This window comes from Penaeus chinensis, chromosome 5 (assembly GCF_019202785.1).
Source record: "Penaeus chinensis breed Huanghai No. 1 chromosome 5, ASM1920278v2, whole genome shotgun sequence".
NCBI classification, from domain to species: Eukaryota; Metazoa; Arthropoda; class Malacostraca; order Decapoda; family Penaeidae; genus Penaeus; species Penaeus chinensis.
The window spans coordinates 16,950,303-16,975,302 of record NC_061823.1 but is presented as its reverse complement, the minus strand read 5'-3'; the positions used below and the strand labels follow the sequence as shown (position 1 = coordinate 16,975,302).

General features: G+C 39.6%; 1 protein-coding gene across 2 annotated transcripts in view; it reads right to left on the bottom strand.

Moving 5' to 3' along the window:
* Nucleotides 1–25,000, bottom strand: part of LOC125026032 (protein grainyhead-like) — a 134,023-nt gene that overhangs the window by 77,218 nt on the left and 31,805 nt on the right. The gene's annotated exons all lie outside the window — the stretch shown is intronic.

Genomic DNA, 25,000 nt, shown 5'->3' with positions numbered 1-25,000 from the left:
TTCATCCACATTTTTTTTTAGATTCCGTAATGCACTACTAAAGAGTTACTACAGTCTATATGTAAGTCTTGGGCAGCCAATAGAAGGGGTCTTATATTGCTGGTTTATTGCTGAAGATCGATATGAGACCTCCTAAAAGACCCGCGTGTCTCCCGAGTGGAGGACGAGGTGGTGGAGCTGGACCCTGTGTGGCTTGGCTTGTCTGCCGTGTCTCTCCCTTCGTCTTACGCAGGTGCCCTTTTATACGGCGGTTCCCTTCGAGGGCGGATGTTTATTCCTGTGTGAAAAGAGAAAGCATCTGGTAAGGGAGCTCCTAGAGATAAAGACACTTGGTGGTGGAACGAAGAGGTACAGAGGGTGATTAAAGAAATGAAGAGATGGGGGAGATCTGGTTTACAGGGAGATAGAGAAGAGTGGAGGAAAGCAAGCAAGAAGGCGGAGTGCTTGAAGGAAAATCGAAAATGAGCTAGAAACACCGGAGGAGAAAGAAATTTGTATAGATCAGGTTAAAGAGCAGCAAGGAACAGTTTTGAATGAGGAGGATACACACACTCACAAAAAAAAACACACATACAAATACATACACAATCACACGCGCGCGCGCGCACTGATTAAGATATTACACACTGAAACTTGTTCTCCTAACAGCATGGTCTTCTACTTGTCGATGGGCATCCATATTCTAACTGGCGGATCAATGATTCTAAACGTAGAATTCAAGATGCCTGGTCAGTCGGTACGTCTTGCCTGCATTTGATGTGCTTCTGAGCACTTTGCACACGCACGGACACACACACGCACGCACACACACACACATACACACACACACACACAGATACATATACAAGCACATACAAATACATATACATACATATATAAATACATATACACACATGCACAGATCCATAGATACATGCATATGCATACACAAATACACACACACACACACACACACATATATATATATATATATATATATATATATATATATATATATGTGTGAGTGTGTGTGTGTGTGTTTGTGTGTTTGTGTGTGTGTGTGTTTGTGTATGCATATGCATGTATACATATATAGTATATAGTATATAGTATATATATAGTAAATATATATATCTATATATTTATGGATATATATATATATATATATATATATATATATATATGATGTATGTGTGTATAATTGTGTGTGCGTTCGGGGCACAGAGTTTGATTATATGCCTGATCAAAACTTTTCGTCGTGTAAAAAGTAGCAACGTAAATATTTGAAGACGTTCCGTCTTCAAATATTGGCCGGTAATGTGTTATCGCTTGCGTTAACAAAGTTTGGAAGATCAGTCGCGGTGGGGCAGAGGGCGTGCCTATTGGGGAGAGTGTGAGTATGTATATACACACATACATACATGTATCTATCTATTTATTTGTCTATCTACCCGTATACGTGTTTATATATGCAATCTGTCAGTTGCACAGATAAACGCCTTCTGCAGAAGGCACTGCATTTCTGCCATCAGCTTCACCAGAACCCTGGCACGGGGAGCTCATAGGGTACGGTAGTGGGTGAGTCTCTCGTAGGTACGATTATGAGTCACCGCAGTATAAAGACCCAGTTAAATACACGATGTCAACCTCGCACCAAGTAGTTCGTTAAACACTACATCGGCGATGGAGCGAATATGATGTATACATACATATATTAGTGTACATGTGTATGTACACAGGTGTGTGTGTGTGTCAGCACACACACACACACATGTAGATATTTATACACATATATATCTGTGTGTGTGTTTATATAGAGGTATATATATATTTGTATATATATGTGTTTGTGTGCGTGTGTATGTGTTTGGGTGTGGGTGTATATACATACACACACACACACACACATATATATATATATAGAGAGAGAGAGAGAGAGATAGAGATAGAAAGAGAGAGAGAAAGAGAGATAGGGAGAGAATAAGACAAAGAGGGTGAGTGGAGAGGGGAAAAGACAGAACGACAGAGAGAATTGTGTGTGGGTGAGTGAGAGAGAGAAAGAAAGAAATGTAATAAAGTTTTTTTTTTATTTCCGTGTATAAGCGTGCGAGTGCATGTTTTAAAGCTAGTACTCATCCGCACAGACGCATGCGCCCCTTGGCCTCCTTCTCACACTCCTGCCTACGCCCTCCTGCCCACCGGTCACCACCTGCTCCTCGCGCCCGTGACACTTAGCTGCAAGATCCTCGGCGACGCACCCCAAGAAGATGAAGTTCTTGCTCCAGTTGGCAGTGCTCTCTCCTTGCTTCTTCGTGTGGCTGGTCGTGGGGCAGCAGTTCATCCTGAACAGCAGTAACGATACCTGTCTGAAAACTTCTGTTGAATACGGGGTTATGAGCGTGACCCTGTGCTCCATGCGCTGCAGCGTGAAGGGCTGCCTCGCGTTTCAGTTTCAAGGTAAAAAGGAGAACACTTTTATGCTTGGCTGCTTAAGAATATACATGAATAAACATACATTTATAACGAAAGCGCGTACACACACACACACATATATATGTGTGTGTATTTCTATATGTGTGTGTGTATATTTATCTATGTGTGTGTATATTTATGTATATATGTGTGTTGTGTGTATACATTTATATGTCTATATATACATATGTATGTATTTATGCATTCAAGTAAGTTTGTATCAATCTATCTATCTATCTATCTATATATATATATATGTACATGCATACATACATATATACATGTGCACGTACATATACACATACATATGAATGTATGTACGTATCTGTCTATCTCTTTCTCTCTATATATATATAGACATATATATATATATGTAATTATGTATACATGTATATATATACATACACATGTATGGATATACACATGTATATCTATACATACATATGTATGTGTATACATATATACATGGAGGCTGTATATTTATATATATATATATATATATATATATATATATATCATCATCATTGGGGAGCCATCGCCGGCGGTGGAGCATAGCCGCATCCAACCTTCGTTTCCACCTACGAGGGTCCCTCATGGCGAGCCGCCAGGCAATGGCCCGGCCCATCTCTTGCTTTTCGTGACAGGTTTGATCGGTTTGCCCAAGCCACGACTTCCTAGGTCGTCCCACATGCCTCCTCCATCCAGGGTTGTCTCGAGCAGAGACAACCTGGTGGGCAGGATCATTCTGTGGGAAACGAGCCAAGTGGCCATATAGCCAGGGTTGGCGATTGCTTATTGTGCAAGTAACAGTTCCTGTACCAGTTTCATAGTGCAACCATTGGTTGGACACATGGTCCTACCAACTGTACCCCATGATCTGCCCTCTAGACGAGATTCCAAAGCACAAGATAGCATCCAAGTTTCCCTAGCATATAGTAAAACTAGCAGTATCAGGACCTTGAAAACATGTAGCTTGGTCCTTCTACACAAGTACCAGCATCTCCATTTACTCCTGTTGAGAGATTTCATGATCCCTGCTGCGAGGCCAGTCCGTCTACTGACTTCCTGGTCTGAGAGCCTGAAGTCATGAACTGCACTACCAAGATATATAAAGCTCGATAAACTCACTGCAAGTACGAACTGCCCCTATAAAGCTCTCTATGGCCTCGATGTTCTCACCACAAGTAACTGAGCAGGATCTCCTGGCTGTCCAGGAGACCTTTAGCCCCAGGGGCTTCGCTTCAATGCTAAATGCATCAAGAGACACTACTAGGATTTCCAGAGACTCAAGAAGAATTGCAACATTATCAACAAAGTCAAGATCGGTGACCTTGATATTGCCCATTGTTGCTCCACAGAGACTCTGGACAGTAGCTCTACCCAGTATCCAGTTCATGCAAGTGTTGAAAAGTGTTGGTGCAAGAACACAGCCTTGCCTCACTCCTGGACTAACAGGGAAGGAGCTCGACAGGCCCTACCACACTTTACAGCACTTCCTTGTTGGAATTCCTCTTAGTTTCAGGATCTCTGAGAGTGATTCGCGATGCACTGTATCAAATTCCATCTTGAGGTTGATGCAAGCTGCAAGCTTGCAACAACTTGCTTGGATCCACCCTCCCTTCAGTCAGGGAGGGTGGATCCTTGCTGATTGGTGGGTCTGGCAAAGGAATCTCGACACTACCCACATCCAAGTTAATTGTTGGTGGATCAACCTGTTACAACTTCTCAATATCCTCAGCCCAGTGCACCCACACCCCAACAGGATCTGAGATTATCTGGCCATTTGCTGAGTGGAATGCAGTCATCTATCAGGAGGGGTTGGAGTTCAGCTTTCTCAGGGTTTGATAGGCAGGACGAAGGTCATTTACTAGGAATTGGATTTTGACCTCATCTGCAAGATTCCTTATAAACTTCTCAGCAGTGACCTAGTCCTGTGCACCAGGGAATGATGCAAGTTGCAATCCCTTGCCAGCCAAACCGCACAACAAGTATCTGTGGCTTCCAGTGTCTTCTGCGAGATGAAATTCTGTCTTGCTCTTGGGCGTTCACCAGTTGATTCTTGAGCTGCATTGAATGTTTCATGCTTGAAGGCATCCCAAAGAAGAACAAGGTCCGTCAAGCCCCCTCCCTCAGTATGTCCACATGAAACACCCGAGGGTGTTCATTGGAACAATGTTGGGTTGTGAAGTGGACCCGGAGAGTAGCAACAACTAATCTATGATCAGTTCCACAGTTCTCGGCGCTCAGATACACCCTGTAGCTCTAGAGGATTCTCCAGTGAGTGCTAACGAGGATGTGGTCTATCCTTGGCCACATTACCTGTGTCGCTGTAGCAAGTCCAACGATGTGGGTTAGAATGCTGATACCAAGAAATCCTCAATTTCTGGCAACCTTGCAAAGTCCTGGAAAAGAATGCTATTCTCACTGCCAGCATCAGCTCCTGAGCCATGAAGACTGACAGACATCTCACAGCCAGCTTTGCCACAGCCAGAAACCACATTGAAGTCACCCAGAACAATACGAATGTCTTACCGAGGATGTAAGTTTGGCGTAAAACATCGCTTTTACATCAAGTTTATACACATCAGTAGGAGCATACACAACAGTAAGAGACATGAAGCCAAATGTAAGCTTTAGTCTCCATACCATTATACGCTTATCGACTGGAGTGACCTCCACTACCGAGGGTTAAAGTCTGCTGGAGATGGCTATGGCTACTCCCTGGAGATAGTGACCATTGCTGCGGCCCGACCAGTAATAGGTGTAGCCACTTACACTAATGCCGCTGCCAGGTTTTCTCACTTCCGAGAGAGCAGCCACTCAGCTGCTTCAGCTCCCTCGACCGTAGTGGTAACCATCGTAATGTCGCAAAGAGTGGATGTTCCAAGCCCCCAGCCTGACAGCCTGCCTGAGGTTTAACCTCGGGCAATCACTCCGGGTGGATGCCTCATATAGCAAAGGTTGGCTGGCTGCAGGTTCTATAATCCATCTGTGGGGTTCCCATGGGCTTTGCCCCACAAGCCTCACGCAATATTTGTGGCCGCCGGGATGCAGGCGGGACGGGTAACCCCCGTTCCCAGACCGAGTCCCAGCGGTTCGCCAACCCAGTGGGACCCACAGTCTGTGTAAGGTTAGTGGCCAACGAGGGGCCCCGTTCGTTCCTCGGAAAGGGGGACCAAGCTGAAGGCTCAGAACCCACACGACCTCATAACCAACTATCCCCGGAGATGCAGGCCTACACGGAGCGTGACCAATACGATGATACATGATAAATAAAATACAAAATCCTAAAATGAACAAAAATGATGTGCAGAAGGCACCAAAGAAAAACTGAAAATACGAAAGAAAAAAACGACTATCAGAAAGGCTTAAGAATTATTTAAAATACACCAGAAGGGTTTAAGAATGACAAAGTATGCAAGAAGAGCTTGCATACACACATGCATACATGTGTGTATATATATATTGATATTTCTATATCTTTTTCTTACGTAGGTTAATCATTATAACGTTGATTTGTCTCGCACGTGTGTAAAAATGAAATCCAACAATGAGTTAGCTGTTAGCTTGTATCTCCAAAGGGAAGGGAAAAAAATATTTGTTCGCGTGTGTGTGGCAGAGCTTAGATATTTGAAAAGAAAAGGGTGCGTGTTTGCATGCATACACTTTAGATTCGACCATTAAGCATGCCATTATTATTATTTTCTTTTCATTTAAGGTCAACATTTCATTTTGTTAATTGTTAAGACTCATTTGCTGACTCGCTGAATTACTTATGCTCATCCCAAAAATATTTCCTTCAAACAAGTTGTAAAAAATAAAAACGGTTTCCTGAATAAGAATCGGTCTAACAACCCTTTTTTTTTATTGCAGTTTCATTATTCTCGCTTGATGGTCGCCTCTTTGCATATGTTTTCCTATATTCTGCAACAAAGCTCCACTAATCCTGTTCGACAATAGATTCTAACCCTATTACGATCTGTAAGGAATCGAATGCCTTTTTCAAAGTCAACGAATGCTTTTCACTAGGACTTACTCTGCTCTGCTCTGCTTATTTTCTCATTTGACTAAGTAGCTGGAGGTGATGTAGTGTTCATACACTGCAAAAAAAAACAACTTTCAAAGATTAAATTGTCATAGTTTTGGCGAACATTTTTTCTTCTCCGCCTTGATATTTATTCAGAAGCTTCTGCAATTTTAATGAGAAATGTGCTGCAAACACGTGCTTGTAAATGTGTGTGCGGGCGCGCGCGCGTGTGTGTGTGAATGTATGTATGTGTGTACGTGTGTGTGGAGGTATGTATGTATGTCCATGTGTGTGCATATGTATGTGTGTGTCTTTTTGCGTTTGCATTTACTGTGAATAATCAGAAGAAAATACCCTCTACAGATATAGCATACTTACAATTTAGTCCACTTAGTCAACTCGTCTCACGCACAGGTGGAAAAAAGGGAGTGCTGTGTTCCATTAATATCTAATGTTCTTTAATATTGATGTTTGATTATTACTTGTTAGAAAACTAGACTATCATAGCAAATGAGGCTTTTACAGGCTTCACAAAACAAAAAACTAATGAAAAAAAAAAAAAATAATGATAATGGCGAGAGAGAGAGAGAGAGAGAGAGAGAGAGGGGGGGGGGGAGAGGAGAGAGAGAGGGGGGATTAAAGAGGGAGAGAGAAAGAGAAAGGGAGAGAGAGAGAGAGAAAGAGAAAGAGAGAGAGAAAGAGAGAGAGAGAGGAAGAGAGAGAGAGAAAGAGAGCGAGAGGGAGAGAGAAGAGAGAGAGAGAGAGAGAGAGAGAAATAGCGATAGATATAGATACATAGACAGATAGGCAGAGAGAAAAAGTAAGAGAGAGAGAGAGAGTGATTGAGAGAGAAAAAGAGAGATAGGGAGAGAGAAAGAGAAAGGGGGAGTGAGAGAGAGAGAGAGAGAGAGAGAGGAGGGGTGGGGGAGACAGAAAGGACACACACAAACACACACAAAAAGAGAAAGAGAGAGGGAGAGGGGGGGGGGTAGAGTGAGAGGGGGGGAAGGGAGCAGAGAGAGAGAGAGAGAGAGAGGATAAGGGGGAAGGAGAAAGAGAGAGAGAGAGAGAGAGGATGAGGGGGAAGGAGAGAGAGAAAGAGAGACAGAGAGAGAGAGAGAGAGAGAGAGAGGAGAGAGAACGAAAGAGAGAGGGAAGGGGGGGGGGGGGGAAGGAGAGAGAGAGAGAGAAAGAGAGAGTGAGAGAGAGAGAGGTGGGGGAGCAGAAAGAGAGAGAGAGAAGGAGAGTGAGAGACAGATAGATAGAGACAGATAGATAGAGAGAGAGAGAGAGAGAATGAAAGAGAGAGAGGGGGGGGGGGGGGAAGAAATATATATATATATATATATATATATATATATATATACACACATATGCACCTGCACCATGCCCAACACAATTGTTGGGCATGGATAGGTTTCAATTTACAAGCACATGCCTGCAGTGCCGTGGCAGGGCTGCCATTATAAGTATATAAAAACGACAGAAAAGCCAGAAAGCTCCTAAATAAGCAACAAGGCGGTCATATTACTCAAGTGCTTATGGTTCAATAATCTTCTTGCCCTTAAATCCAATCTGGCGGCTATTCCAATATATATTTTCCAGTTTCCTGCAAGAGGCAAAGTCAAAAATAGCTTAATAGTGTGTGTGTGTTTGTGTGTGTGTGCAAATAACACCCTTCTACCCTCTGTCAATTGAGGTGATAACGCCCAAACACATCACGGTTTATCCTGCAGCAATTAGAATCTAAAAATAATCGAATAAGAAATTCGTTTCGTATGTGCGAAGAAATAGATAAATAAAGGTAAATCATTAATAGAAAATAAAATAAACAGTAAACAAAATAAATAAATTAATAATTATACAAATAACAATATATATATATACTTATAAATATATATATAAATAAATATACACATTTGTAGAAAATGTATGAATGAGAATGAATATCTTCACAATGCAAGAGATGTGTTTGACCGGTTTCGATTCTATCTTCGTCAGAAATACATCAATATGTATTTCTGACGAAGATAGAATCGAAACTGGTCAAATACAACTCTTGCATTGTGAAGATACTAATTCTCATTCATACCTTTTCTACATTTGTCAACATGAATGCGGTTCAAATACACATATATATGCATACATATATCTTAATTATCATCATAATGATCTTATTTTCACTACCTTCCAGATGGCCTGTGCAGAATCTACCGCATGGGGTACATTGAGCCTATCGCTGGGATGCATTACGTATACCGGTCTTTTAGTGGTCTTGCAAATATTGCGTCAGGAAAGGCAGTCACAGCTTCACCGCAAGACCGTAACGAGTAAGTTCTTTTCTTTTTCATTTTTGTGAATAATTTTTTAAGTTGTATAAAAAAGATATGAATGTGCAAAATACATATTTTTCCTTCGTTTTCGTAAACAATGCGGTATGAAAGAAATGGATTTTTATGAGTTATATTTGATTCCCCATTCCCAGCATGTCAAATAAAGAACACAGCTAATGATACGGCAGGAAATTGGATATTAGATTATCTTTTATTCACATGGTGGCCCCAGTTCCTTTTTTTCCCATCAGCACGAATTCCCTGATATCGCGGAGTAACACGTAGATTAGAGCGATATAGCTAGCCTGAGGAAAGAGCTATTTCAGGGATCACGGATTTTCGAAATTATATATTTTTTCTTTCTTTCGTTTTCTTTTTCTTTTTCTTTCTCTCTTTATTTTTTGTTTCATTTTATTTTTCTTTCTCTCTTTCTGTTTTGTTTCATTTTCTTTTTCTTTCTCTCTTTCTTTTGTGTTTCATTTTCTTTTTCAATTGTTTTTTTTCTTTTTCCATCTAAATTTTGTCCGATAAATACTGCCTCGTATTTCCTGTCCCCAGATCAGACCTTCATAAGAATATACTAGGATTATTTCTCCCACGTTTATTTCTACTTATCAATCACACAAGCAAATTTCTGCCAAGGCGACCCGCTTCAAAGCATTTTGTGTAATATTGAGAAGCTGAGCTAAGCTTTACTTGATTTGCTCTGATATGCCTCGGCTGTGACAGTTTGTGGCATTTTTATCATCATCACCATCAAGGGGCTAACGCCAACGGGGCCGCTAGGCCGCATCTATCCCTCGCTTCCAGCCACGAGGGTCCCTCAAGGCAAGTCTCCAGGTAGGCCCTCAGCCCATCTCTAACTCCTCGCGGCAGGTCTCGTCGAGCTGCCCAAGCCATGACCTCCTAAGTCGTTCCACGGGCTTCCTGCACCCAGGATTGTCTCGCAGAGAGGCAACCTGATGGGCAGGGTCATCCACAGGAAAACGAGCTAGGTGCCCATATAGCCTGAGTTGGCGATCCCGGATTATGGAAGTCTCTCGGTGTAGCCGTCGGTTGGACACATGGTCCTGCCAACTGTACCCCATGATCCGGCAAAGAGGTCTGTTATAAAAGGCATCGATACGAGACTAAAACACTAGATAGCATCCAGGTTTTGCTTCCATAGAGCAAAACTGGCAGTATCAAGGCCTTGAAGACATGTAGCTTGGTCCTACTGCACAGTTACCGACATCTCCAAATGCTCTTTTTGATCGAGTTCATGGCTCATACTGCCAGCCCAATCCATCTACTGACTTCTTGGTCTGAAAGCCCAGAGATATGGACTATATTACCAAGGTATGCAAAGCTCTCTGTGATTTCAGTGTCCTCACTGCAAGCATGGATCAACTGAACGGGTTTCCCTAACAAGCCCCTAAAGTCCTGAATCTTGGTCTTGGTCCAGGAGACCTCTAGGCCCAAGGGCTTTGCCTCATTGCTAAATGCATCAAGAGCCGCCACCAGTGACTCCAGGGACTCAGATAGGATAGCAAAGGCATCGACAAAGTCAAGGTCTGAGACCTTGATATTGCCCAGTGTTGCTCTCCACTGAATTTGGGTAGTAGCTCTGCCCATTATCCAGTCAGTACAGGTGATAAAAAGTGTTGGTTCAAGGATACAGCCTTGCCTCACCCCTGAATTAACAGGGAAGAAGTTTGACAGGCCCCCAACAAACTTTACAGCACTTTCAATACCGGTGTATAGGATTGCTACTAGGCTAATAATCTCCTATACTGATTCTAGATGCACCGCATCAAATGCCTTCTTGAGGTCAATGTAGGCTGCAAGCAACCCATGACTTACCTCATAAATACTCAAAGCGCTAGGATACAGTCTATTGTGCACTTGCCAAGAATGAATCCAGACTGCTCCGGTCTCTGGTGCCTTAGTAGGTGGTCCATTTCAGAAGAATGTGGGCAAAAACCTTGCCTGATATACTGAGCAGTGTAATGCCATGGTAGTTGATACAGTCCCAACGATCCCCTTTCTCCTTCAAGAGAGGGATGACCACGTCCCTTAACAGGTAAGGGGGAATGGGACTAGACTGCCAGAGGGAAGTCAAGACTGCATGCAAGCCTCATGACATAGGTTCACCCCAGCCTTCAGTTAAATTTCAGCATGGATATCACATATGCCTGCGGCTCTCCCACACTTCAGCTTTGAAATCGACATCCTAACCTAAGTTAAAGTTCCTCACTGATGAGTGGGTGAGACCACTTGCATCCAAGCTAAATGTTTGGAGGGTCCACCTCGTACAGCTGCTTAAAATACTCAGCCCAACATTCATGAACCTCAACATGATCTGGAATGATCCGTCCATCCACAAGTCCTGATTGTTTTTCGGTCGAGCCATATGACATGCTTTAGTGACCTCCAATGTCTCCAGGGAGATGAAATTCTGCCTCGCCCTCGGGCGTACACCAATGGACTCCTGCGCTGCTTCGAGTGTTTGGTGCTTGAAGGACTTCCACAGAGCAACTGAGTGCATCAGGTTTTCAAGTTCTGTGAATCGCTCAGAGCTTGCCATGGCGAACCCACGGGATACGAGTTTTAAAGTGGAGCCGTAGGGTAGCCACAACCAGCCTATCTGGAGGCTCCTCCATCGAGTGCTGACAAGAATGTGGTCGGTCTCCTTGGCCACAGTACCCATATCGCTATACCATGTCTAGTGATGTGGGTTGGAGCACTGATACCAGGAGTCAGAAATCCTCATTCTCTGGGACCTAGCAAAGTCCGGGAGAAGGAGGCTGTTCTTAACACTGGGATCAGTTCCCGAACCATGGGGGCCGACAAATATCTCGTAGCCAAAAATTTGGTTTTAGCATCTGAACTTCAATTATTTATTTAATTTCCTGTCCAGATTAACCTCTGGCGACCCTTCATAAACACCCTTTTATTCAAAATGTATGATTTAGATTGTGTATATGATTTGCTTAACCTGAAATGTTAACGACATAGGTATTTTATTTTTATGATTTGGGTCATAGCATCTCTATCAACCGTCATACATCAACAAGTACCACGCAATCTGGCCATCCGCAGCATCTCTATCAATCAAACTAAAGCTACATCTCTAACAATTATTATTATTATTTTTGTTATCATCATCATCATCATCTCTAACAATCAAACAACCAAACAAATACCTAACATTCTAACATTCAAACAAGCAAACAAACTTTACCGACCATCCACAGCATCTCAGACGCCCAATATAGAATCCTCACGCCCGGCCATTCGCTATTTCAACCGTCCTCCACCTTTGCGTTACCGCCATTACCGCAAACCATGCGAATGCGAAGATGGAGCCCAGACTTCGGATTAACATGTCTGTAACCTGTAACGTCCACACTTCAGTTAAATTTTGCAAAGAAAGCTATTACCTGTATCACGACGTTGTATCAATATTTACACCTTCATATGCAGGCAAAATCATTGCTAAATCACGCCAGTCGACGCCGAAGTCTAGGCTCTAGCGATGCATTTGTATGATCTGCGGTAATGGCGGTAACCCCGATTCTACGTCACAGCGTAGCAGAGCAAGCCAACGACTGCAACCTCAACACGATCTATCACTCTGCCTACAACCAACCTTACGCCTGGTGGAACGTGGACCTAGGTGACCCTGTCTTCATCCACGTCATCCGCGTCATTCCCGCCTACACGTCAGAGCTCTACTTGTATAGGTTTCACGACGTCGAGGTTCGTGTTTTTATAACGGGGTTTCGGTGTCTTGTGAAAGGCGCTGGCTTTCACTTTTGCATAATTATTACTATTATTAATATTATTGTTGTTGTTTTGTAGTTGTATGTTATTGTTGTTATTGTTATTATTGTATTGTTATTGTTATTGTTATTACTGTTATTGTTGCTATTATTATTATAATTATGATTATGATTATTATTATTAAGATTATAATTATTATTATTATTATTATTGTTATCATTATATTTTTTGTTGTTGTTTTTGTTTTTATTATCATTGTTATTCTTCTTATTATTATTGTTGTTGTTGTTGTTATTTTTGTTTTTATTATTATAGTTCTTCTTGTTATTATTATTTTTATTATAATAATTGTTTTTATTATTATTATTATTATTATAATTATAATTATCATATTCTTCTTATTATTATTATCTTTATTCTTATTCTTATTATTATTATTTTTTTTAATTATAATTGTTAATAATATTATCAGTATTATTGTTATCATTATTATTTTTTTTATCATTATTACCAGTATTATCATTATTATTATTGTTGTTGTTGTTATTTTTTTTTTAATTATTGTTCTTCTTATTATTATTTTATTATTATCATTGTTTTTATTATTATTATTATTATTATTATTATTATTGTTATTATTATTATTATTATTATTACTATTACCATATTCTTATTCCTATTCTTATTCTTATTCTCGTGAATATTATTATCATCGCTATCATTATCATCATCGTTTTTACTGTTATCAGTATCATCGTTATTATTATCATTGTCATCGTCATTTTTAAGAGCATTATAATTACCATCGTTATCATTATCATCATTATCAACATTATGATTATTATTTCCATCGTCATTATTATTATCATTCTTGTTGTTACTACTTCTGTTTCTATTTTATTTTCATTGTCCTCATCACAATTATCATCACCACCATCGTCTCTATCGTCCTCACCACTATCATGTCTATCACCATCATCACCATCACCACCATCATCTCTATCACCATCACCATCATCACCATACTTACCTCCATCATCTCTATAATCATTATCATAACCATTGTCATATCATTTTCACCTTTGCTGTCAAAGTCATCTCTATCACTAACCGTGCGTATAATTTTCACCTTTGCTGTCAAAGTCATCAATATCACCAACAGTTCGGATTGTTTTTGTTGTTGTTACTGTTGTCAATTATTGTTATTCATGATATCATTTCCACCCTTGTCATCCTCGTAGCTGATCTTACGACCTGTTATTACTGTTGATATCGTTATTACTGATAACATTTCATCTGATAACTTACCCTCCTCGTAGGTGATCTTATGATTTGTTAGTATTACTTGTTATTGCTGCTTTATTGTTTTTACTGACAACATTTCCATCCATATCATCCCCCCCCCCCCCCCCCCCCCCCCCCCCAGGTGAGCGTTGGGTCTGTGGCTGCCGTGGGGGGCGATGCCTCGACCTACACTGTCATTGGCACTTACATCGGCCCCTTCTCTAACACCAGCTGGTTAGTATGGACCTTGTCTCCCGTCTCCCTCCCTCTCCCTCTCTCTTTCTCATTCTCTCATTTTCTCCTTCTCTCTCCTTCTCTCCCTCTGTCTCATTCTCTCTATCTCTTTCTCTCTCTCTCCCTCCCTCTCTTTCTTTTCTCTCTCTCTACTTCTCCTTCTATCTCTATCGTTCTCTCTCTCTCCCTCTCCCTCCCTTCCTTCTCTCCCTGTCCCAGTCCCTCTCTCTCCCATTCTCTTATTCTCTCTCTCCCTCTCCCCCTCTCCCCCTCTCTCCCTCCTTCTCTCCCTCTCCATATCCCTCTCCCTCTCTCGCTCCCTCTCCATGTCACTCTCCCTCTCCCTCTCATTCTCTCATTCCCTCTCTCTCCATCTCCCACACCCTCTTTCTTTCTCTACTTCAGCCTTTTTACTCGACATATAAGTACGTGCTCCCCAACTAACGCTTCTGCTCGACCGCTCACTCGACCCTTCTCTTTGCAGCTGCAGCGTGGAATACACCCTCGACCCCCCTGTCTTGGCTCGCTACGTTCACGTCCGCCTCACGACCGCTTTCAATCCTAACCAGGATTACCTCATTATGAAAGAGGTTGAGGTTTTTTAGCCAAAATTTGCAATGAAAACGAAGTAGGAGGTTTGTAGTCAGGATGTAGGTATATAGTGTGATTATATACAGAAATACATTCTCATAAGGTCACATAAACACGTGCGCAAACGCAAAGGGAAACACGCAAACGCAAACACACAAACAAACACAAACACACAATTAAGGCTGAAAGAATCATTATTATACTTCCTGAAGGATTTGCACATATTCATTGACAACACCAGGGCATTGGATTTTAGAACATATAGCACGGAAACGTAATCGACAAATCATGCATAACAGTAGCAGTGGTTAGATTGATACTGTGATTGCACCGGACAATCGGGGAGTCATTTTCCAAACGGAGGAAGGTGGAGACTTGGTTATCAAATACCACAAGAGGTGTTCAGTTTATTTTACATTAGTTCTGTCTTCATCCGTTATTGCTGTATTATAATTCTAATCAGTTTAAAGGAAGTCGAGATTTGAGCACAGTAATATAACCGACATGTGTGTACTTTCTTTCCACTGTATTTACTACAGGATGGCTGCCTATGCCTCTGATTCTTTTTTTTTTTTTCTTTTTTTCCTTCTCTTTGTTTCTTTCTCTGTCTTTTTCTTTCTCTTATTCTCTCTCATGGTGTGAATATTGTAGCATTTTATCTTAGACTCTCTACGTATTGTTTGTATATAGTTTATTCTGTGATTATGTTCATATTGAGGGAAATTCGCAGACTCACATGAAACTGCAGCTTAAGCCCGTTTGTAAAATGCTATCAAGGCATTGCTATTAAACCTACTACTATTACTGCTGCTGATGTTGTTTATGTGATAACGATGAATAAAATGCATCACAATTAATAACGTTTTTATAAGCGAACCTTATCGTTCACACACATACACACAATAACCACACAAACACACACACACACACAGATAAACAGTCAAACAGAAACAGCTGAGTGAAAGCATAACGGTTAAGAGAAAAAAAAAAATAAAAAGGAGCCACATTCATAGGCAGTGAGGTATGCCGCACACATATCGACCACTTCAACCTGACGCAAATCGAATCTGTTTTTTTTCGTGTATGCTCTTAATCCTTAACATTTGTTAGTGTAAAATAATTGCCTGTATTCGTTCAAACACTTTCTAAGTATTTAAACTTTATCCTTTTTTCGCTATCTTTCACTTTGTTCGTTCGACCTAGATGTGTCCACGTTTCGGTAAAGTATTTTTGGTTTCCTTTTCCTACAATATATTTTTGAAGGTGATTATTTCCTGGTTCTTGTGTGATCTGGGAAGAAAATTGTCATTGCGTTTTAATGTGTTTTTGCTTCAGGACGCCATTAATTGTGTGTGGGTATTGGTAACGTTGTTGTAAACGAGGGTAGACTTGTGTAAACATTAATTATATCGACGTAAAGAAGGGCAACGACAGGCATGCAATAGGCAAAATAAAGTAATAACAAAAAATAAGGACAATGAGAAAATCAATAACATTCCTACAACCCTCAAAACACACACACCAACACACAAAAACATAGACTCTCACATTTTGTCGAGGTTTTTGGATTCTTCCTACCTCGTCGACGGCCTGAAACAGCGTGTCATTTTCATACTTTCACCTTAGGTCTCGGAGGACAACCCGTGTAGTGCAATTGTTCAGAATATTCGCCAGGGCCTCTCCGCAGCCGCCACACGCAGCCCCAGAGCAAGCAGAGATCCCCGAGATAATCAGGGCTTTGGTCATGCCGCCGCCCACACGCCCGAGGTCGCCGTGGATGCCTTCCTAACGCGGCGTTGATATGATTCGGTTGTGGTATATTGTTCTGTGTAATAATGTTTTTTTTTTCTGATATATCTATGGTATATTGTTCTGTACAATATGTGTTTGTTTTCTGACATATATATGGTATATTATTCTGTACAATGTGTGTTTGTTTTCTGACATATATATGGTATATTGTTCTGTACAATATGTGTTTGTTTTCTGACATATATATGGTATATTGCCGTATGTAAGAAGGTGTTTTATATATGATGAATCTTAGGTATATTATTGAGCATAAGGAGCTTTTTTTAAGTTTGTATATATAGATTAAATAGTTTTTTTTTTTTTTTTTTTTTTTTTTTTTTTTTTTAAGAGGGAGGACTGAACACGCTAAGCGAATACCTTAGTCTCCCCTTCTCTCATGGTTCAAGCGAAAATAGCCTCTATGCCTCTGATTTTCCCCGCCCTAGTACCTCGTTTCAGACTTCCTATCTCGCTCTCCTTCTCAGCTAAAATACTGTTTCCACCACGTCGATAAAAGCCTTTAAAAACTCTCGTGAGGTTTTTGGTTCTTCTTTAGGTCTCTACCTCCTTCGTCTTCCTTCCTCTCTCCTCTCCCTTGTCTTACTCGTTCCTCTCTCCTCTTCTTTGTCTTCCTTCCTTCTCTCTCCTCTCCTACTTCTTTCTTCCACTCCTCCATCCACTTCTCTTCCTCTTCTCCTTCCTCCACTGCTCCCTAACTCCCTCCCTCCCTCCTCTCCTTAACCCTCCCCCCCTCCCTCCCCTCCTCAACTCTTACCCCTCCCTACCACGTACTTCCCCATTCCCTACCTCCTCTTGCAACGCCCTCCCCTCCCTCCTCCCCCTCCTCCCCCTCCTCCCCCTCCCTCATAAAGCAGAAGATTGAGGAGCCAGAAGAAAGGAGAGGGAAAATATGTGAAGTATTAACCTTCGTCCTTCCACTCAGCGAACCACCACCTCAGCTGCCCGTCCTGAGGCCACGCTCGCCGAACCATTATATAACAAGCATCGATCACTGACCCCTTTTGCTATGACTTTCCGTTCACTTTTTCCGAGTTTATATGGTATCCACAAAATTTAGAACATGTTAGGACATGATTTGATGTCTGGAGTGATTAGACGGTGTTGATTTGATTAATTATCATCTGGAACGGTTTTGTATTAGGATGATTTTCTCTTTATGGATGTAAAAAGAGAATTCAAGAACGCTTTGTACGCAACGTAGCTTGAATGAGGTCTGGGTGTAGCTACAGCACTATTAGAAATAGTACGATTATCCTTTCATTTCTCTCTCTCTTTCCTCTTCTTTCTCACTTCTCTCCTATTCGCTTTTATTTTCCTATCTCCCATCCTCACCTGCTATCCTAAATAGCCTCTCTTTATTTTACAAGGATCGTGTCTCATAAACAATAGCATTTGTAGCAAAATTTTCGACTTGATTCTGTTCAACGCAGGTTTTTTGGGGGTTTAAAATATTTATCATGTTTTTCCTGCAAAAATCTTTTTTTGATTCCTAATTTCCTTTTTTTCCCCTTAATCTTTTATATATCTATGTCGCAAGTTCTTTATTTTTTATTCCGTTTTCTGTTTTTCTTTCCTTTCCCCTTTCATTACATAACTGTGTCTCAAGTTCTTTCTGTATCATTGTCTCACTTCTTCTTATTTACTCCATTTTCATTTCATTATATATAAACAAACATATGCATATATATGTATGTATATACATAAGCATATATATACATATATATATATATATATGTTTATAAATAAAAAGACATGTATACAAAGAAATATATATATATAATATATGTTTATGTATATATATGCATATGTGTATGTGTGTATTTATCTATATGTATATGAATACATATATATGAATATAGAGAATGTAAATATATATATATATATATATATATATATATATATATATACATACACCCGGTTTGACCTTGGTTCGAGGCCAGGTCAGGGAGGATTGTTATATATATATGTATATACATAGGTGTATGTATGATTATTTATATACACACAAATATATGTATATATATACATACACACACACACACAAACACACGCACACACACACACTAATATATATATATATATATAAATATATATATATATATATATATATATATATATATTTATATTCATATAGGATATAAATAAATGATATAAATATATCTATATACATATATAATTATATATATATATAGATATCTGTATGTATACATATATATATATATATATATATATATATATATATAATATGTATATATATACATATGTATATTCATATGTGTATAATTATAATTATAATTATATAAATATATATAAATATATTAACATATATGTCTATGTATAGAAATATGTATAAATATATATAAATTAATATTCAGATATGTAATATATATAATATATTTATATATATATATATATATATATATATATATATATAGAGAGAGAGAGAGAGAGAGAGAGAGAGAGAGAGAGAGAGAGAGAGAAATAAAGAAAAAAAAACAATATATAACTAAAACATACATATATACAAGTATATATGTAACTTATATTTTAGTATATTAATATATATCTTTATATATATAAAACATAGATAGGTATATATATAACATATATATGTATATAACATATATATACATATATATATATATATATATATATATATATGTGTGTGTGTGTGTGTGTATGTGTGTGTGTTTGTGTATACATATTTTTACATTATATATATGTATATATGAATATATATATGTGTATATATATGTATATAAATACATATACATAATATATATAAATTAATATATATGTATATGTATATAGATTGTTACACTTATCCTCTCAAATCCTATTTATATATAGTGTCAACAGTTCGTAGCAAGACCGGATGGCACACTTCACGCCTGCATCCAAGCAGCTGCCCTTCTCCTTGTGCAGGACGCAGGTGTCGCCCGGCTTTCTCTTTTCGCACAGGAATAAGCATCCGCCCTCAAAGGGAACCGCCGCATAAAAGGGCACTTGCGTAAGACGAAGGGAGAGACTCGGCTGACAGGCCAAGCCACACAGGGTCCAGCTCCACCACCTTGTCCTCCACTCGGGAGACACGCGGGTCTTTTAGGAGGTCTCATATCTATCTTCAGCAATAAACCAGCAAGCTAAGACCCCTTCCATTGGCCGCCCAAGACTTACATATAGATTGTAGTAACTTTTTGGAAGTGCATTACGGAATCTAAAAATTACATTCCTAGAACGATATTTTTATACTTGAAAAAAAAAATGTATGATTTATTTCCATCTGCCATGTCATATCTGTATGATTTCATTATTTAACGTTCTAAAAAGTTTTTCCTTATTTTTGTACAGTTGTGAGAATCAAAAAGAGTGTGTCATTTAGTTAAAATGAGATACGGATGGTATGTCGATAATTTAGGAAAAGTTTTGGGATGTTTTGTTAACGACGAACTCTCAGTGGTGAGGCCGGAAGGGTATGAAAAGAAGGTCCCTGCTGCTACCTTTTCTTTGGAGTGACCAGTGCCGTATTCATATATATATATATATATATATATATATATATATATATATATATTTAATGTTTGAGAATTTGTGTTGAATAGTCATTCGAAAGTGATACCCAGTCTACATTTAGGATGTAATGGAGTTTCATTAACTTAAATAATATCTGTGTCATATTTCATTTACTAATTATTTATAATATTTTGATACCAATTAAATATATATTCTTTGTATTATCGTATCTCTGAACAGATAAATCTCTTGGAGTATAATAAACACCTGTTAGCTATCAGATGTTAGCCAGAGGAGTGTGATCTAACACGAGATCTCTCTGTTAACAGAAACTATTATTTCAGAGTGAATTCAGGCATAATGAATCGATTGGCTGATTTGCACATCCTCCTTGAGGCCAAGGTGAGGATGTAAGGCAGGAAAGGTGTGTCAATATATATATATATATATATATATATATATCAATATATATTTATATATATATTAATATATACATGAATATCAATATAAATATATATATATATATATATATATATCAATATATATTCATATATATCAATATATATTCATATATATATGAATATCAATATATATATATATTGATATATATATAAATACATATATATCAATATATAAATATATAAAAATATATATAAATATATATATATAAATACATATATATCATTATTTATATAAATATATAAAACATATATATAGATATATATAAATATATATATAGATATATATACATATATACACACATATATATATATATATATATATATACATATACACAAGGGAAGTAAAGCAATTTCTTCGGCACCGTACTCTTGGAGCGTTTATTATTGACGATACCTATATAAGTTTTACTTATATATGTATCAGTAAAAAGTTTGGGTAAGCCGTTATTGTAGAGGGTTTCGAATGTATGAAAGTTCTTCATTTATGTAATTCCATCATCATCATGAGGGGGTACACGCATGGCTGTGGTTTGCTGCGCCCAACTTTGGCCTCCACATCCTGGGGTCCCTCCGAGCAAGCCTCCGAGCAGCATTCCTTCCCACCCCAGCACATTTTGGCAGATCTGATCGACTTGCTTCAGCCATGAGTTCTGTGGCCTTCCCCTTGGCCTTCTCCAGCCTGGGTCAACCCTCTCGGAGATGATCCTATGAGCCGGATCTTCCTCAGGAAAACGAGCCACATGCCCATAGAGCTGAAGATGGCGCTCTCGTATCAGACTGGTAATAGGTCTTGAATCAGTCTTACGGAGTATCCTCTGATTGGATACATGGTCCCTCCATTTATACCCCATGATTCTGTGAGGACACTTAGTACCAGTGTCCAGGTCTCACACCCGTAGTGTAAGACCGGGATCACCAGTGCTCCGAAGAGCCTGATCTTTGTTCTCCTAGTCAAATACCGACAGCGCCAAGTACTCCTGTTGAGTGAATCTATAACGCCGTAGGCCAGACCGAGTCGTCGAGTGACATCCCGGTCAGAACCTCCTTCGCTCTGCACTACACTGCCAAGATAAGTGATTGATTTATTGCTTATTTAAATTTAAGCGTCAACAGCTAAGGTCATTAGCGGCGAACTGAAATATTAGAATATTTAAAACATTGAAAATCCATCAATAAATGTCATACATAATATTAAATATTATATTAAAAATTCAAAGCATAACCATTATGCTCTAAATGTCTAAAACTATTGCATAAACATTGTGCATAATTAAATTTCATTGAAAATATTATTCTTCCTAAGGAAGCTAATCAGACCTTCTATTATGTCACAATCCTCCCACAATACATTTTTTTCAGTGTATATGGGGGAGACAAGTACATACGTCTTTGGTCTGAGAATGTTGCTCATCTTTCCACTATATGTGCGACCGTTGATGATTCTTGGCATTCCTCACAGTGTGCTTCACTTTTAGCCATCATGGGCCCATAAGTCAGTCTTGTGTGCCTGATTCTCAGCCTTGTCAATATAACTTTCTACTTGGCGGTTGGGATGGATGCTGGTCACCCAACTGCCAAGGTCATCTCTAATCTAGAGTTATGCCTCCAATGTTCCCTCCATTTCTCGGGAAGACAACTCCTGATGCTGGGTTTCAAGTCAGTGTGTGGGAGAGGAAAACGAGCATCGCAAGGCTGAGTGGCAGCTGCCTTGGCCTTCTGATCAGCTCGCTCATTCCCAATGATGCCAACATGCGCTGGCACCCAGCACAGACATCAGTGCAGACATCAGTGCAATCCAATCTTGAACTTCCCTCACCACTGGATGTGATGAGTTTAAGCTTTTGATTTCTTGCACAAGGCACTATGAGAGTCATAATATATTACAACGGAATGGTTTGTAAGATCTCTAATCATCTTGACTGCTGCAAGGATGGCATGTAACTCTGCAGTAAAGATTGAAGCTGCTAGAGAAAGACTTCCAAATGCAGTCTTTCTTCTGCTCACTGCTGCAAAGCCCACACCATTTTCAGATTTCGAACCATCTGTATATATTGCATCTGATCTTTGATACTGAGGAGTGTATTGAAGAAATCTCTCTCTGACTTCTGCTTCAGATCTCTCCCCTTTCCCAATTCCGACCAAATCCAGCTCGACTTGATTGGTCCAAGGTGGGAATTGGGGAGTTCCAACAGCCAGAACCTCAGTGAGGTTTAAATTAAGATCTTCCACAAAATTCTTCATTCTCCTACCATAGGATCGGCTATCCTCACGGGGTTTTAAAACCTATCTGGATGTTTGAGATCTCAGAATCCTTTGTATTTTCGTGTAGTAAATCAGGTGGTTCTCCACTCTCAGCATACAGGGACTCCACAGGTGAAGACCTAAGGCCCCTGTACAGATTCTGAAAGCTTCATTATGAATCGAGTCCAACATCCGAAGAACAGTGAGAGTTACAGATGAATAAGCCTCACATTTATAGTCAAGTTTACTGCGAATAAGCGCTCGGTAAAACCGCAGAAGCGTTGTGCGGTCTGCACCCCAAGATAGGTGTGAAAGAAGCCGCAAAATGCTAAGTGCTTTTGTAGATTTCACCTTTATCTGTTTGATGTGAGGCACCCATGTAAACCTTGAGTCAAAAATTAGACCCAAGAAGTTTACCTCTTGGACAAAATGCAGTGGGTTTGATCCTAAATAGAAAGAAGGATGGAACTTTCCTCGTTTGTGAAAATGCAAAGCCATGGTCTTGTTTGGAGATATTTGAACCCATGGTATGTTGCCCTCTGCACAACCTGATTTATTGCAGTCTGGATGTGTCCTTGCATATCCTATAAGATTCCTCCTGAGCAGTACAGTCTAAAATCATCCACATACAGATTACATGAGACAGCATTTAGAACGAACTTTACGATGTCATCAATAGCAATGACAAACAAGGTCACACTTCCAGCTGATCTTCCAGATTAGAGAACTGTTTCCCACATTCACTCTAAACTTCTTGTCAGCAAGGAAGCTTTGTATGAAGGTAGGTAATGCTCCTCCTAACCCAATGTCATACAGCTTCATGCATATTTTTTGAGGTCTGCAAAGGAATTCTGTATAGCAGTTTCCATCCTCACAAGTGCATCTCTGGTTGATCTCAGTTTTCTAAACCCATATTGATATGGGGTCAGTAAGTTTTCCTTTTCTAGCAGCCATGTCAACCTGAAGTTTACCATTTTCTCCATCAACTTGTAGATGCAGCTGGTGAGAGAAATTGGTATAGAAGCATCCTTGCCAGGTTTAGGGACAGGAATGATTATAGCTTCTTTCCATGTGGATGGCACTGTGCCCTCCCTATATATCCTATTGAATAGATCCAACAGGAACGTTTGGGAGCTCTCCGATAAGTGAGATATCATTTGGTATGGAATATCGTCACTTCCTGTGGCAGTCTTACGGCAGAGCTGCAAAGCAGAGTCCATCTCCTTGCGCATAGATGGCAAGTTGTATGGAAGTTCTGCTACAGTGCTACTGAAGAATGACACTGGGTGTCGTTCCTGTTCAGCCCGAAGAGTGGAGAATCGGGCAGTGTAAGATGCTCCAGAGGAGATCTCTGCCATGGATTTTGCCAGCTCATTTGCAATATCTGTTTTGTCTGTGAGGATTATGCCATCTATCTTCAGAGCAGGTGGTGATATGGATGTGCTCTTTCCAGCGTTCTTACGCACCTTGTCCCATACCCATACTAAGAGGGTCCCAGAGTTAATTAAGGAGACATACTGCCTCCACGATGTCCGCCTAGCCTCCTTTAGCACTCGCCTGGCCTTGGCTCGGGTCTTTTTGTAATGGGTCAAGGTTACATCGCTTGGGCGTCGTTTCAACTGCCTTAATGCAGCTTTTCTTGCTCTGACAGCTTGTTGGCATTCATCAGACCACCATGGTACCGGAGGTCGACGGTACTGCCCGCTACTTCTGATACTTCTGAAGTAGCAGTACCTCCCTTTCCAGATTGAATGTCCATCCTGATCAACCACAGTTCAGCGCGTTACCGCTTCTGTCATGGCTGCAACTCCCCTGTGACACCTGCGTTTTCTCACCGTGTGATGTTAAACGATGAGCCAGCAATCGGAGCGCAGGCTTTTTTTTTTTTTACAACTACTGCGGCGGGGAATTGAACTCGGGACTACGAGTATATATATATTATATATATGTATATACATGCGTATGCATATGTGTATATACATATATATATACAAACACACACACACGCACACGCACACACACACACACACATACATATACATATATATATATATATATATTATATATATATATATATATATATATATATTCATACAACAGTTTCTCATTACAGGGCATTTGTCATTCAGCCTTACCTTACATGAGGGCTTTGTAATGCATACACACATACACAGACACACACATATATATGTACATATACATATATATATATATATATATATATATATATATATATATATATGATTGTGTGGGTGTGTATGCCTATATATATGTATATATATATATAT